Source organism: Citrus clementina, unplaced genomic scaffold (assembly GCF_000493195.1).
Source record: "Citrus clementina cultivar Clemenules unplaced genomic scaffold, Citrus_clementina_v1.0 scaffold_5, whole genome shotgun sequence".
In the NCBI taxonomy this organism is placed as follows: Eukaryota; Viridiplantae; Streptophyta; class Magnoliopsida; order Sapindales; family Rutaceae; genus Citrus; species Citrus x clementina.
Genome location: NW_006262201.1, coordinates 7,524,722 through 7,537,432, shown reverse-complemented (window position 1 = coordinate 7,537,432; position 12,711 = coordinate 7,524,722). Strand labels below are relative to the sequence as shown.

At 34.8% G+C, this 12,711-nt stretch overlaps 1 pseudogene; it reads left to right on the top strand.

Moving 5' to 3' along the window:
- The first annotated feature begins 10,416 nt into the window (after window positions 1-10,416).
- Window positions 10,417-11,770, top strand: LOC18040818 (annotated as a pseudogene).
- The last annotated feature ends 941 nt before the right edge of the window (window positions 11,771-12,711 follow it).

Here is a 12,711-nt window from a genome sequence, read left to right as displayed (position 1 = left end):
CTCACACCCCACATTATTTATTTTTATTATTTTACGTTTTCATCCTACCAATGTATGTACCGAAGCATTAAGCATTTATATGCTGCACCAATTTGTACAAATGAGTTCATAGAAAATTTTGCTGCACCTTTGACGCTGTTCTTTTTCGTTACCTTAAAGATTTTGCAATTTAGTTCTTTGTTTAACACTTTTGTATCTTTCCTGTTCGTTTTTTAAATCAGGTTCCACATATATAGTTATATTCACTGAGATTGGCTTTTTGCATAATGTATTTTCAAATGATTTACAAGATTCAAGATAACATTGGAGTAAATAAAAATCAAATAATCACAAACTTGTCCAAAAAATTGCATGGATAGGGGTGCATATAATTTTTCTTTAATGCTAGTCCAACGTAATGTGTTTGTCGAAAAGGAGTTTTTTATATATAAAAGAATCACACAATATAGCTTGAACAATAAAATTTTGACTGAAATGAAATTATGGGTATCAATAAGGTTAGTATAAACAGCACAGGAGTTGAAAGTTGGCCTAATACTTATATACTTCAACTAAAATTCATTAATCACCATCTCGTCGAAGCAAATGCTTTTTTTTTTTTTTACTAGTAATTGTCACATGGAAGGATAATTTGAGGGTACTTATCTAAAATTAAGCATACAAGATATATATGATTCCATTAGTTAGTATCTGGAAGCCTGGGAACTTAATTCATACTCAAATTAGAATACGAGAGCCTTACATATTAAACCTAAAATTCATTCCTATCTAATGTGGGACATTTCCTTATTACACAATCACCTGCAAAACGTTTTTTTTTAACTAATCATTGACACGTGGAAAAGTAGTGTGCCGCACTGGTGTATGTGAATCTAATATCATACAAAAGTCCACCTAACTCATACTCAAGAGTTTACTGAAAGATATCCAAGTCTTATATGCTTAACCTAAGATTCATTCTCAGTCGATAGTCTTGATTTTTTCTATATTTGTATTTGAAAATCGTTTTGGTTATTGTAATATATGCATTAAATAACAATGCTCTTCATTCTTGTAATTTTTGTATTTCGCGGTGACCTTGTTCTCTGAAATTTATCATGATCTTCATTCTTATCATTTTTGTACGTCACGAAAGTCCTGATACTTACCGTATGTCCATCACACAAATTTTGATTCCCCAATATGTACATGTACAATGAAATCATTATGTGATTCTTATGAGTGACTTTACAATTAAGACAATTCGATCTTACACTGGGCTTTTGTATGTATATTTCTTTATTGTAGGAAACATTAGATGTGAAATCACCAATTATTTCATGTGAAGAATCTAAAGTCGCTAGTGACGGTGTTCACGGTGTTGAAAAGTCAGCCCACAAAGCTTATTTTCACACGTTTTTTTTCTCTACAAATTGGAGGTTGGTGGCACAAATATTTGAAAAGTTGTTGCCATGCATGCATTCAACTTTGGAGAAGCAAATTTGAAGAAAAATTCCTAAGGTAGGTGCCTAATTTATGTTGACAATTTTGTTGGGGTTGGTGCAATAGTGCACCCCATTTTTCTTTATAAATAGAAGGCAATTCCTCATTTGTTAATCATCCCAATTTGAGAGAATTAGAGAGCAATTGCAAGTGAGTTCTTTGAGAGAATTTGAGAGAGTTTCCACTTGAGTGTTCTAGTGAGGTTCCATTTGGGTGTATTGGGGTTGTGGGTTTTGTGCGTTTTTCCCACTTTTGTAAATTTCCATTGTTAGTAAAATTATCTTTCAATCTTTGCCCGTGTATGTAGGCATTACGCCGAACCACGTAAATCATTGTGTTATATTTTCTTTGCATTTGTTTAACACCACATTTATATTTCTTCAGAAGTTGCAGTATTAGTAATTGCTCAACCCACGTTTCCGCAACAAGTGATATCAGAGCCGACGGTTCATACTTGGGGGGATATGGTACTATTCACGTATACGGTACTGTTCACGCATACGATACTATTCTTATATACTGTACTGTTCACAAATACGGTGGAGACGATCATTTATACTTGGGAGACAGTCTATTGTAAGTAGTGTATATTTTTGCATGTCTAGGAAAGTTCTATCAACAAAGGCGATAAGAGTCTAAGGATTCTAGTTTTTAATTGGGACCGAGTTCCCGTCCAGTCTCATGGGAACTTTCCTGGTGCATTTATTCACACGAAATAAACATCATAGAGGCTGTTTTTTAAGTGTAAATAGTTGTTGAAGAAACTGATCATTTGAGATAAAAAAGATGGCAGAGGCATCGTCGTCGTCTTCATCAGCGAGAACTACTGTGACTAATGCAAAGTTTGAAGTGGAGAAATTCGATGGTACCAATAATTTTGGTATGTGGCAATGTGAGGTGTTGGATGTCTTATGTCAACAAGAGTTGGGCGTTGCTCTTGAAGAAAAGCCTGACGTGATGGATGACAAGGAGTAGATAAAAATCAATAGACATGCATGTGGTACTATTCGCCTATATCTGGCTAAAGATTAGAAATACTCTGTCATGAGGGAGACATCGGCAAAGAAATTGTGGGAGACACTAAAAGAAAAGTATATGAAGAAAAAACTTGAAAATAGGCTTTATATGAAAAAGAAACTCTATCGATTTACATATACACATGGCATGTCAATGAATGACAACATGAACTCATTCAACAAGATATTAGCGGATTTGTTAAATTTGGATGAGAGATTTGAAGATGAAGATAAGGCACTGTTGTTGTTGAATTCACTTCCTGATGAATATGATCATCTCACCACTACTTTGCTTCATGGGAAGGACAATGTCACATTCGATACTGTATGCAATACATTGTACAACTCTAAGACCAGAAAGAAAGATAGAAAGGATCACAGAGATACAGTTGCAGAAGCACTGACAATGAGAGGTCGTTCGCAAAGCCGCAAACATGGAAAAAGGAACAAGTCTAAAGGGAGACCTGCCAAAGATGAATGTGCTTTTTGTCACGAGAAAGGGCATTGGAAAAAGAATTGTCCTAAGTTACAAAAGGGCAAGGCTACTTCTGATGCATGTGTAGCAGAGCATGATGAGGAGTCAGACTTTACTCTGGTTGGCATGACATTGATATGTCACTCAGATGAGTGGATTTTGGATTCGGGTTGTACTTATCATATGTGTCCTAACAAGGGCTAGTTCTCTAACTTCAAGGAGATAGACGGTGGAGTTGTTTTTATGGGCAATGATAATGCTTGTAAAACCATAGGAATAGGTCCAATCCAATTAAAGAATCATGATGGCTCAATCCAAGTTTTAACAGATGTTTGCTATGTACCAAGCTTGAAGAAAAATATCATCTCATTAGGAGTCCTAAAATCTAAAGGGCCCACAATCACTTTAAGAGATGGATTGTTGAAGGTAGTAGTTGGGGTGCTGATGGTGATGAAAGGCACAAGAAGAAATAACTTGTACTATTTCCAAGGAAGTACAATTATTGGATCAGCATTAACAGTTTATGGAAAAGATGCAGATTCAGAAGCAACCAAGTTGTGGCATATGCATTTGGGACATGCTGGTGAAAAAGTTTTGCAGACTTTAGCGAAGCAAGGCTTATTGAAAGGTACAAATTCTTGCAAATTAGAATTTTGTGAACATTGTGTTCTGGGCAAGCAGACAAGGGTAAAGTTTGGTTCAGCAATTCACGATACAAAAGGAATTCTGGACTATGTTCACAGTGATATGTAGGGACCTACCAAAATAGCTTATTTGGGAGGTATGCACTATTTTGTTACTTTTGTTTATGATTATTCAAGAAAAGTGTGGGTGTATTTAATGAAGAACAAAATGAACTTTTAGGCATATTTCTAAAATGGAAGAAAATGGTCGAAATTCAGACTGGTCGAAAGGTCAAAAGATTTCGCTCAGACAATGATGGTTAGTACAAGAATGATCCATTTCTTCAAATATACCAAGATAAGGGTATTGTGCAACAATTCACTGTTCGAGATACACCACAACAGAATGGGGTGGCATAATGCATGAACCGGACTATACTAGAGAAAGTTCGGTGTATGTTGTCCAATGCTGGATTAGGCAAAGAGTTTTGGGCTGAGGCAGTTGTATATGCGTGCCATCTGATCAACCGTTTGCCATCAACTGCAACTGAGGGCAGAACACCCATGGAGATGTGAACTGGTGAACCTGCTACTAATTATAATTCTTTACATGTTTTTGGTTCCACTGCTTATTATCATGTAAAAGAATCTAAGTTAGACCCAAGAGCAAAGAAAGCATTGTTCATGGGTATAACTGGTGGAGTAAAAGGATACCGTCTCTGGTGTCCTGTAACGAAGAAGATTATTTTCAACAGAGATGTAACTTTTGATGAATCAGCCATGTTGAAACAAAAAGATTCTCAAGAGGATGACAAGACCAGTAGCATTTTGTAGCAGGTGGAGTTTGAAAAAGTTAAAGCTGATCCAGCTGGTGTCTATGAGATGGATAGTGATTCTCCATCGACCGAAAATGATTAAGAGGTTTTGACTCAGGAACCTTCACAGCAACAAGATTCAATTGCATATAGAAGGCCACGCAGAGAGATTCGCAAACCAGCTCGCTTTGTTAATATGGTGGCCTATGCACTTCCAATTGTAGATGATGATGTTCCTTCCACTTACAGAGAAGCAGTAAGTAACCTAGAAAGTATACAATGGAAGAAAGCAATGAACGAAGAAATGCAGTCTCTTCACAAAAATGAAACTTGGGAGTTAGTTACACTGCCCAAGGAAAAGAAGGCAATTGGGTGCAAATGGGTTTATGCAAAAAAGGAAGGATTTTCTCGTAAAAATGAAATTTGATATAAGGCTAGATTGGTAGCGAAGGGTTATGCTCAGAAGGAAGGAATAGACTACAATGAGGTATTTTCTCTAGTTGTGAAACACTCGTCTATTCGAATTTTGCTAGCAATAGTTGCACAATTTGATCTTGAACTAGTTCAACTTGATGTAAAAATTGCATTTTTACATGGTGATTTGGAAGAAGAAATCTACATGACTCAGCCAGATGGATTTAAGGTTGCTGGAAAAGAAAATTGGGTTTGCAAATTGACAAAGTCGCTTTATGGATTGAAACAATTTCCAAGGCAGTGGTATAAGCGATTTGATCGATTTATGAAAAGGCAAAGGTACACAAGAAATAAATTTGATCATTGTGTATATTTTCGCAAGTTACAAGAAGGATCTTTCATTTATTTGCTATTGTATGTCAATGATATGCTAATAGCATCGAAGAGCAAAGATGAGATTGAGAAGTTGAAGACTCAACTCAATCAAGAATTTGAAATGAAAGATTTAGGTGAAGCTAAGAAGATTCTTGGCATGGAGATATGCAGAGATAGAGCTCGTGGCAAAGTAAGCTTATCTCAGAAGCAATATTTGAAGAAGGTACTACAGCAGTTTGGCATGACTGAGCAAACAAAACCTGTGACTACCCCGTTGGCTTCTCATTTCAAGCTTTCTGCACAATTATCTCCTTCAACAGATGCGGAATGAGAATACATGTTACAAGTTCCGTATTCAAATGCAGTGGGTAGCTTGATGTATGCAATGGTGTGTACAAGGCCTGACATTTCACATGCAGTTGGTATAGTGAGCAGATATATGCATAATCCTGGTAAAGGACATTGGCAAGCTGTGAAATGGATTCTACAGTACATTCAGAAGACTGTGGATGTTGGTTTACTGTTTGAAAGAGAGGATACACTTGGTCAAGGTGTGATCGGGTACGTTGATTCTGATTATGCTGGTGATTTGGACAAACGACAGTCAACCACCGGATATATATTTACTTTTATTGGAGGGCAAATTAGTTGGAAGTCTACACTATAGTCTATAGTTGCACTATCGACCATAGAGGCCGAGTACATGGCAATTACAGAGGCTGTTACAGAGGCTATTTGGTTACAAGGTTTGCTTGAAAACTTGGGATTGGCACAGGAGCACATTAATGTGTATTGCGATAGTCAGTGTGCTATTCACTTAACGAAGAACCAAATTTATCATGCGCGTACGAAGCACATCGATGTACGATTTCACTTTGTGCGGGAAATTGTTAATTAGGGGAAGATTCTTCTTCAGAAAATTAAAACTGCAGATAATCCCCCAGATATGTTAACCAAGGTAGTGACGGCGATCAAGTTTGAGCATTGTCTAAACTTGATCAACATCTTACAAGTTTAAAAGCAGCCAGAGAAGGCAGAAACTGGAAGGTAGTTTGTTGATGGTCGGCTCAGATTTACTAAATCTTCACCGAGGTGGAGAATTGTTGAAAAGTCAGGCCACAAAGCTTATTTTCATATGTTTTTTTCTCTACCAATTGGAGGTTGGTGGCACAAATATTTGACAAGTTGTTGTCATGCATGCATTCAACTTTGGAGAAGCAAATATGCAGACAAATTCTTAAGGTAGGTGCCTAATTTATGTTGACAATTTTATTGGGGTTGGTGCAATAGTGCACCCCATTTTTCCTTATAAATAGAAGGCAATTCCTCATTTGTTAATCATCCCAATTTGAGAGAAGTAGAGAGCAATTGCAAGTGAGTTCTTTGAGAGAATTTGAGAGAGCTTTCACTTGAGTGATCTAGTGAGGTTCCATTTGGGTGTATTGGGATTGCGGGTTCTGTGAGTTTTTCCCACTTTTGTAAATTTCCATTGTTAGTAAAATTATCTTTCAGTCTTTGCCCGTGGATGTAGGCATTATGCCGAACCACGTAAATCATTGTGTTATATTTTCTTTACATTTGTTTAACACCACATTTATATTTTTTCAAAAGTTACAATATTAGTAATTACTCAACCCACATTTCCGCAACACACCGTTCGGTTCTTATGGTTAGTGAGATCAAACTCGGATATATTGACACTTGAGCTCTTTTTATCAGACACTATGACCCACATCATATAAGAAAATTTATTCTTTTATATGACATACAAGATTGAGGATGACATTCCGAAAGTAAGGATAAAGCAAAAAGAAATTGTGGACGACAATAAGGTTAGTGTAAACTTACGTGCCAACATCATTCTAAAACAAAATACATGCATAAGAGATACATGTTTCCATTGTTGCTTTAAATAATAAGTTTATGAGCCTAACTTATACTCAAATATTAGCTCAAGAATTGATGGTTGTCCAAGCCTTTAATTAATTTATTTATTTTTGGAGAATAGATTACTCAAACCTTAATTAAATACTCTAAGATTCATTCTCACCCAATGTGAAAAAAATTTCTAGCAGACTAGCACCCCTGGTACGTGCAATTCCTTCTTTTAACTAATCATTGTCACATTTTAAGGTAATGTAGGGCCACTAGTCTGTTTGACTCTGCTCCGTATAAAAGCTCATGGGCGTAAAACTCATTCTCAAAAACTTACTCAAGAATTGAAGGGTTCCCAAACGTTATAGCTATAACTCAAGATTCATTATACGCTGATCCCCTTGATTTTTACTCTATTTGTATATGGTAATGGTTTTGATTATTGCCATATATGCATTACATAGTTGTCTTTATAATTATTATTTGTGTATGTCATGATGATGATCCTTGTCATATCTGCATGATATAGTGGTCTTTCTCCTTACCATATGTTCATTAAATCATGGCAGTGGTTCTTATAATATAGTGCATGTGAGAATGACAATTTCAAGTGATTCGTATTAGTGACATTGCAACTAAGACAATTCCACACAAGCAATATTGTGTTGAATTTGAATGATTAAACACTCAAAAACACTCTTTATTTCTTATGAACTTAATACAAGTCCTCAATTACAACTCTTTTAGTACCAAGAACCTTTACTACTTCTTGTTGCTTAAACCAACTAAAAGAGAAGGTATTTATACTTGTTACAACTTAATCACAACCATACATTAACCTAACTACCACACAAATTATAACCACACATCTAACCTAACAACCATACTCAACGCCATAAATTCTACATATCACATTACCACATTTAACACCACAAATCTTAACTACCCAAAGAAGCTTCCATGTGCTGGATCAAAGATCTTTTAGGCTTCAAAGATGGAAACATAATAATCAATCAAATTATTAATTATATCAATCTTAATTATTTATTAAGAAAAATTGGTTATCAATCATCACAAAGATTGATTGACTCAATATTTTCCTAATCTATCGTTAGGAAACATTAAATTCAAAAACCTCAATTGGTTCAAGAGAAGGTTCTAAGGTGATTGGTAGTACTGTTCATGGCTCTATTCATATGGATACTGAGGTCAAACACAAACACGTAAGGGCCTGAGCTCTTTTTATCTGATATTATGACTCATGTCTTTTGCCAAATTTTAGCAGTAGGATTCGATTTATTTTTCAGTTCTTTATTTTTTTCTGAGTATGTAGATACTAAAATACTTCACTGCTAAGATAGACGGTTCCTTAATTATAGAGCAAAATCGATAAGTGTAGTACGATCATATCATAATCTTGTAGCCCACCTCGTGCATGAACCTTCCTCAATCATTGTTTTCTTGTTATTACTAGAATTAAGTTGATACACTTCAGGATGCACCCTTCTTTTCGAGGTAAAAGTACTCATTTAATCCTTACAGAAACCAAATACCTAGACAGTCTTTGCATTTTTTTAAAATTACTAAGATTAAACACCTTTGTTAATTTTTTTAGCTATTGAATCTAATTTGTCAAGAATAAAATATTACTTCTATTTGTAGCTGTTGAATCAAATGATTGATAGTCTTCATCTAATATTCGATTAATAAGTAGAAAACTAATGATGACTAAATATATTTTAACAAAAACATAAATGACAAGGATCTATTGGGTAATTTTTTAAAATATAAGAACAGACTAGGTAATTAACTCAAACTTTTTAAGGACTAAAAGAGTATTTATAGCTTTTAAATCAAATCTGTATAGTTATATTTATGGAGATTGGCTGATAGTTTTTTCTTAAAAAGTTTTTAAATTATTTACAACATCCAGGATGACATTCCAAACCCAGGATCCAATATTGAGGATAAGGCAAAAACAGTGGATGACAAAAAGGTTAGTATAAAATTACTCGTTCCCATCATTTTGAAACGAAATAAACAAGAGGTACTCCATGATTTGATTACTGTCTGACTTAGAAAAAAAAAACAATTAGTTCTCGCTAACATTGTTATCTTACATATAGATATTTCTATGTTGTAGGAAATAATACATCCCATAACATCAAATTTTTCAAGTGAAGGTTATAAGGTAAAGAATGACGGAGTTCATGATTCGGTTCTTATGGTTAGCGAGGTCAAACTCATAGATGGTTCAGCTATTTTTATCAGATATTATGACTCACGTATGACATTTAGGACTTTTTTTTTTTTGGGGCACTGGGAATGCATTTGTCTCTCATCTTTTGATTTCTGATTAGACACTAAAATAAATCCTTTTAGAAGCTTGACCGAGTAGTTTCAAACCGTTTTGCTTTGCTGGCCACCTAAGTTCAAATATTAGAAAATAGGAAGTAAAAGGATTGACTTTGGGGTTTGCCCAACCTTACATATTTCTTCCTTTAAATTTTTTTTTTTTAAAAAAAGTCATTTTGGGGTTTGCCCAACCTTACATATTTCTTCCTTAAAAAAATAAAATAAAAAAGTCATTTTGGCAATTAATTATAATTGCAAATAGAACAAATGTAGTAAGAGGAAAGGTTCTTTTACTATTTAGCATAAGTCGGCTGGTATAGTATAACCATAAAATAATCACATGGCCATCGGTGGTACTTAAATTTATTAAGAATACCATTTTATTAGTTGGGGCTTACGTTATTATACTTATCAGTAAAGTTGTTGTATGATATGCTAAATACAAAATCGACTTTCAAGTTTAATAGAACTTGTAATTAAAGATTTTGTAGTGGCATTCTCTTTGTTTGATAATCACATGTTCTTTTTTCAAGTTCTTCGCATTTGTAGTCACATAGATTGTCTTATGGCTTTTGCTTGAAAATTTTGAACAATTCGCATTATTCGAATCCTGAATATGTAGAGCCATAAACTCTTGATTATACTCAGCATTATTCGAATCCTGAATACGTAGAGCCATTAACTCTTGATTAAACTCAAACAGATATGCAATATATAGCTCTATTTGTTGAATTAAAAACACTTCACACCCTACATTATTTACTTTTATTATTTGTGTTCTCATCTAACTAATACATATACTTAAGCATTTATGCTGAATCAATTGTGAACAATAAGTTTGTAGAAAAGTTTTTAACTGTGACATTGCACATTTTTTGTTATTATAAAATTTTTGCAATTTGGTTCTTTGTTTTACACACTGTATCTTTCTTGTTCGCTTTTAAATTAGTTTCTACACATATTCACTGAGATTGGCTTTTTCCTTCATGTATTTTCAAATAATTTTCAAGATTCAGGATAACATTGAAAAGGAGTTGTCATCAGAAAGAAGTAAAATGGACATCACATTTGTTCTGCCTGCACGATGCATTTCATACATCATTTCTCTTACAACTCCCCGCGATGCAAGCAGATTATCATTGGCTTGTCCTGCCTTCAAATCCGCTGCGGATTTGGATTCCGTTTGGGAGAAGTTTCTGCCGTCCGATTACAAGGAGATCATTTCCAACTCGTCATCAATATATCTCTGCTTCGTCTTTGATGATCGCTTCGTTGTCTAAGAAGGACCTTTACTTTTATCTTTGTCACAACCCCATCCTCATCAACAATCACACGACGAGCTTTTCGCTAGTGCAAGAGACTGGAAAGAAGTGTTACATGGTTGGTGCAAGGGGACTTTCCATAGCATGGGGAGATTCACCCAATATTGGAACTGGCTTTCTCTACGAAAGTCTAGGTTTGTTTTATTCTCCTCCAACTTGGCATTTGTTTCAAGAGTCATACAAAGGCCCAGACATTTAAATTTTTTAAATCTTAATTTAAACTAGGATCAGAGTTGTACAACACACTAGAGTTATTATATAGCATTGTACAACTCTGATAATAGTTCAAATTTGGATTGCGTAAAATTCGGTCATCCAGACTTAACCATTGTTCGTAACATCTCACATTGCTTAAGAATGATGTGAATGATGAGCTTATAAGGAAAGACCATCCTTGGACTAGTAAGGGGCCTTTTGGGTGGGTCTTGGACATACAAAGATCAAAACCATGAGCGTAAAAGAAACGTATTTTAAGCACAAAGTGGACAATATCTTGCTAGTTGGATCCGTCTTTCCATTATTTTTTTTAATATCGGCTACTCATTAGAACAAATTAAAGGGAGTTAATTGCTTCTCTTGCTACAATGCATAGATGATGTGCCATTACATTTGCAGGTTTCCCGAAGTGGCTAAACTCAGGGAGGTGTGGTGGTTCGAAATCATAGCAAGAATTGAGACAAGAATTTTATCGTCCAAAACGAACTATGCAGCTTACCTTGTGTTCAAGTTTGTCAAAAGTAGACAAGGATTTGATGCTAGACCTATAGAGTTTGACGTCTATTTTGAGGGAAGCAATAATCACAAAAGGCGTAGCGCGTTGTTAGATCCTCCGACAAAGGTGCCTCCTCAACTATCTCAAGACAGAGGAGATGGGTGGACGGAGATTGAGATGGGTGAGTTCTTTAATGAAAATGGAGATGATGGGACAGCGGTCTGTAAGCTGTGTGAATCAGGATCTGTGCAAAAGCGTGGCATCATTATCCAAGGAATTGAGCTTAGGCCTAAATATGGCAAATAACCAAATGAAACACTTCAAAATACTGATGATCTTTAGATGAGCATATATACCTAAACGAATTACTTATAATACTAGAGTTATTGTTGTGAATGATATTGCTGTAAGTCTTTATTTTAATTTTTCCTGGAAAAAATAAAAAGACATTTGAAACCAAAGATCGATTCGTGGCTGCGAGCTGAGATTTAATTAGTACACACGCACTCACCCCATCACCCCATCATACTTAATTTTGAATGGCAAGATTAAGTCCTAACGATCGTAATTTACACTTCCTCACAATTAGTTTCCTGTTATAACAATGATTCTTCCTTTTCCTTATTTTACTTTAGTCTTTGACGTTAATTAAGTTTAGGATTCTATTTTCTAAATTATTTAGGATTTCCTTTTCTGATATTTCTACATTATCTCAAAAATCGTTATTCCTTATTTTGCATATTTCTTTATCTCAATTATTATCTCTTAAAAACAATGTCTTCCCATTAAATATCTTTTAATGTTGAGTAATGAACTAATGTCTAATGGTAGAGATTAGAAAGCCCACTTCAAACCCCACCTCAACTCTACACAAAAATAAATAAAAATCAAAGTAATAATTAACATTGCCCCAAATTTTAAATTAATCACGAATTACCCAAACAATTCGCACTGGTTGGGTGAGCATATCATTTTCCTTTAATGTTAGTCTATGTGTTTGTCAAAAAGAAAGGATTTTTTAATACAATAATAAAGTTCGAACGTTAAAATTATAACCTAATTAGCGGTAAATATGAGATAAATCAAGGACCTTTGCTAAAGTATTATGGAAATGGCTTGCTGATATGTTTAACACTCATCTCCTGATGGCTCTATGTTTCCATATAAAATCTGGAACATGTGGTTGGTGGCTGGCAGCAGCATTGTTAATGTGATTCGGAAAGCTCGTAACCTAATTCGATTTCAAG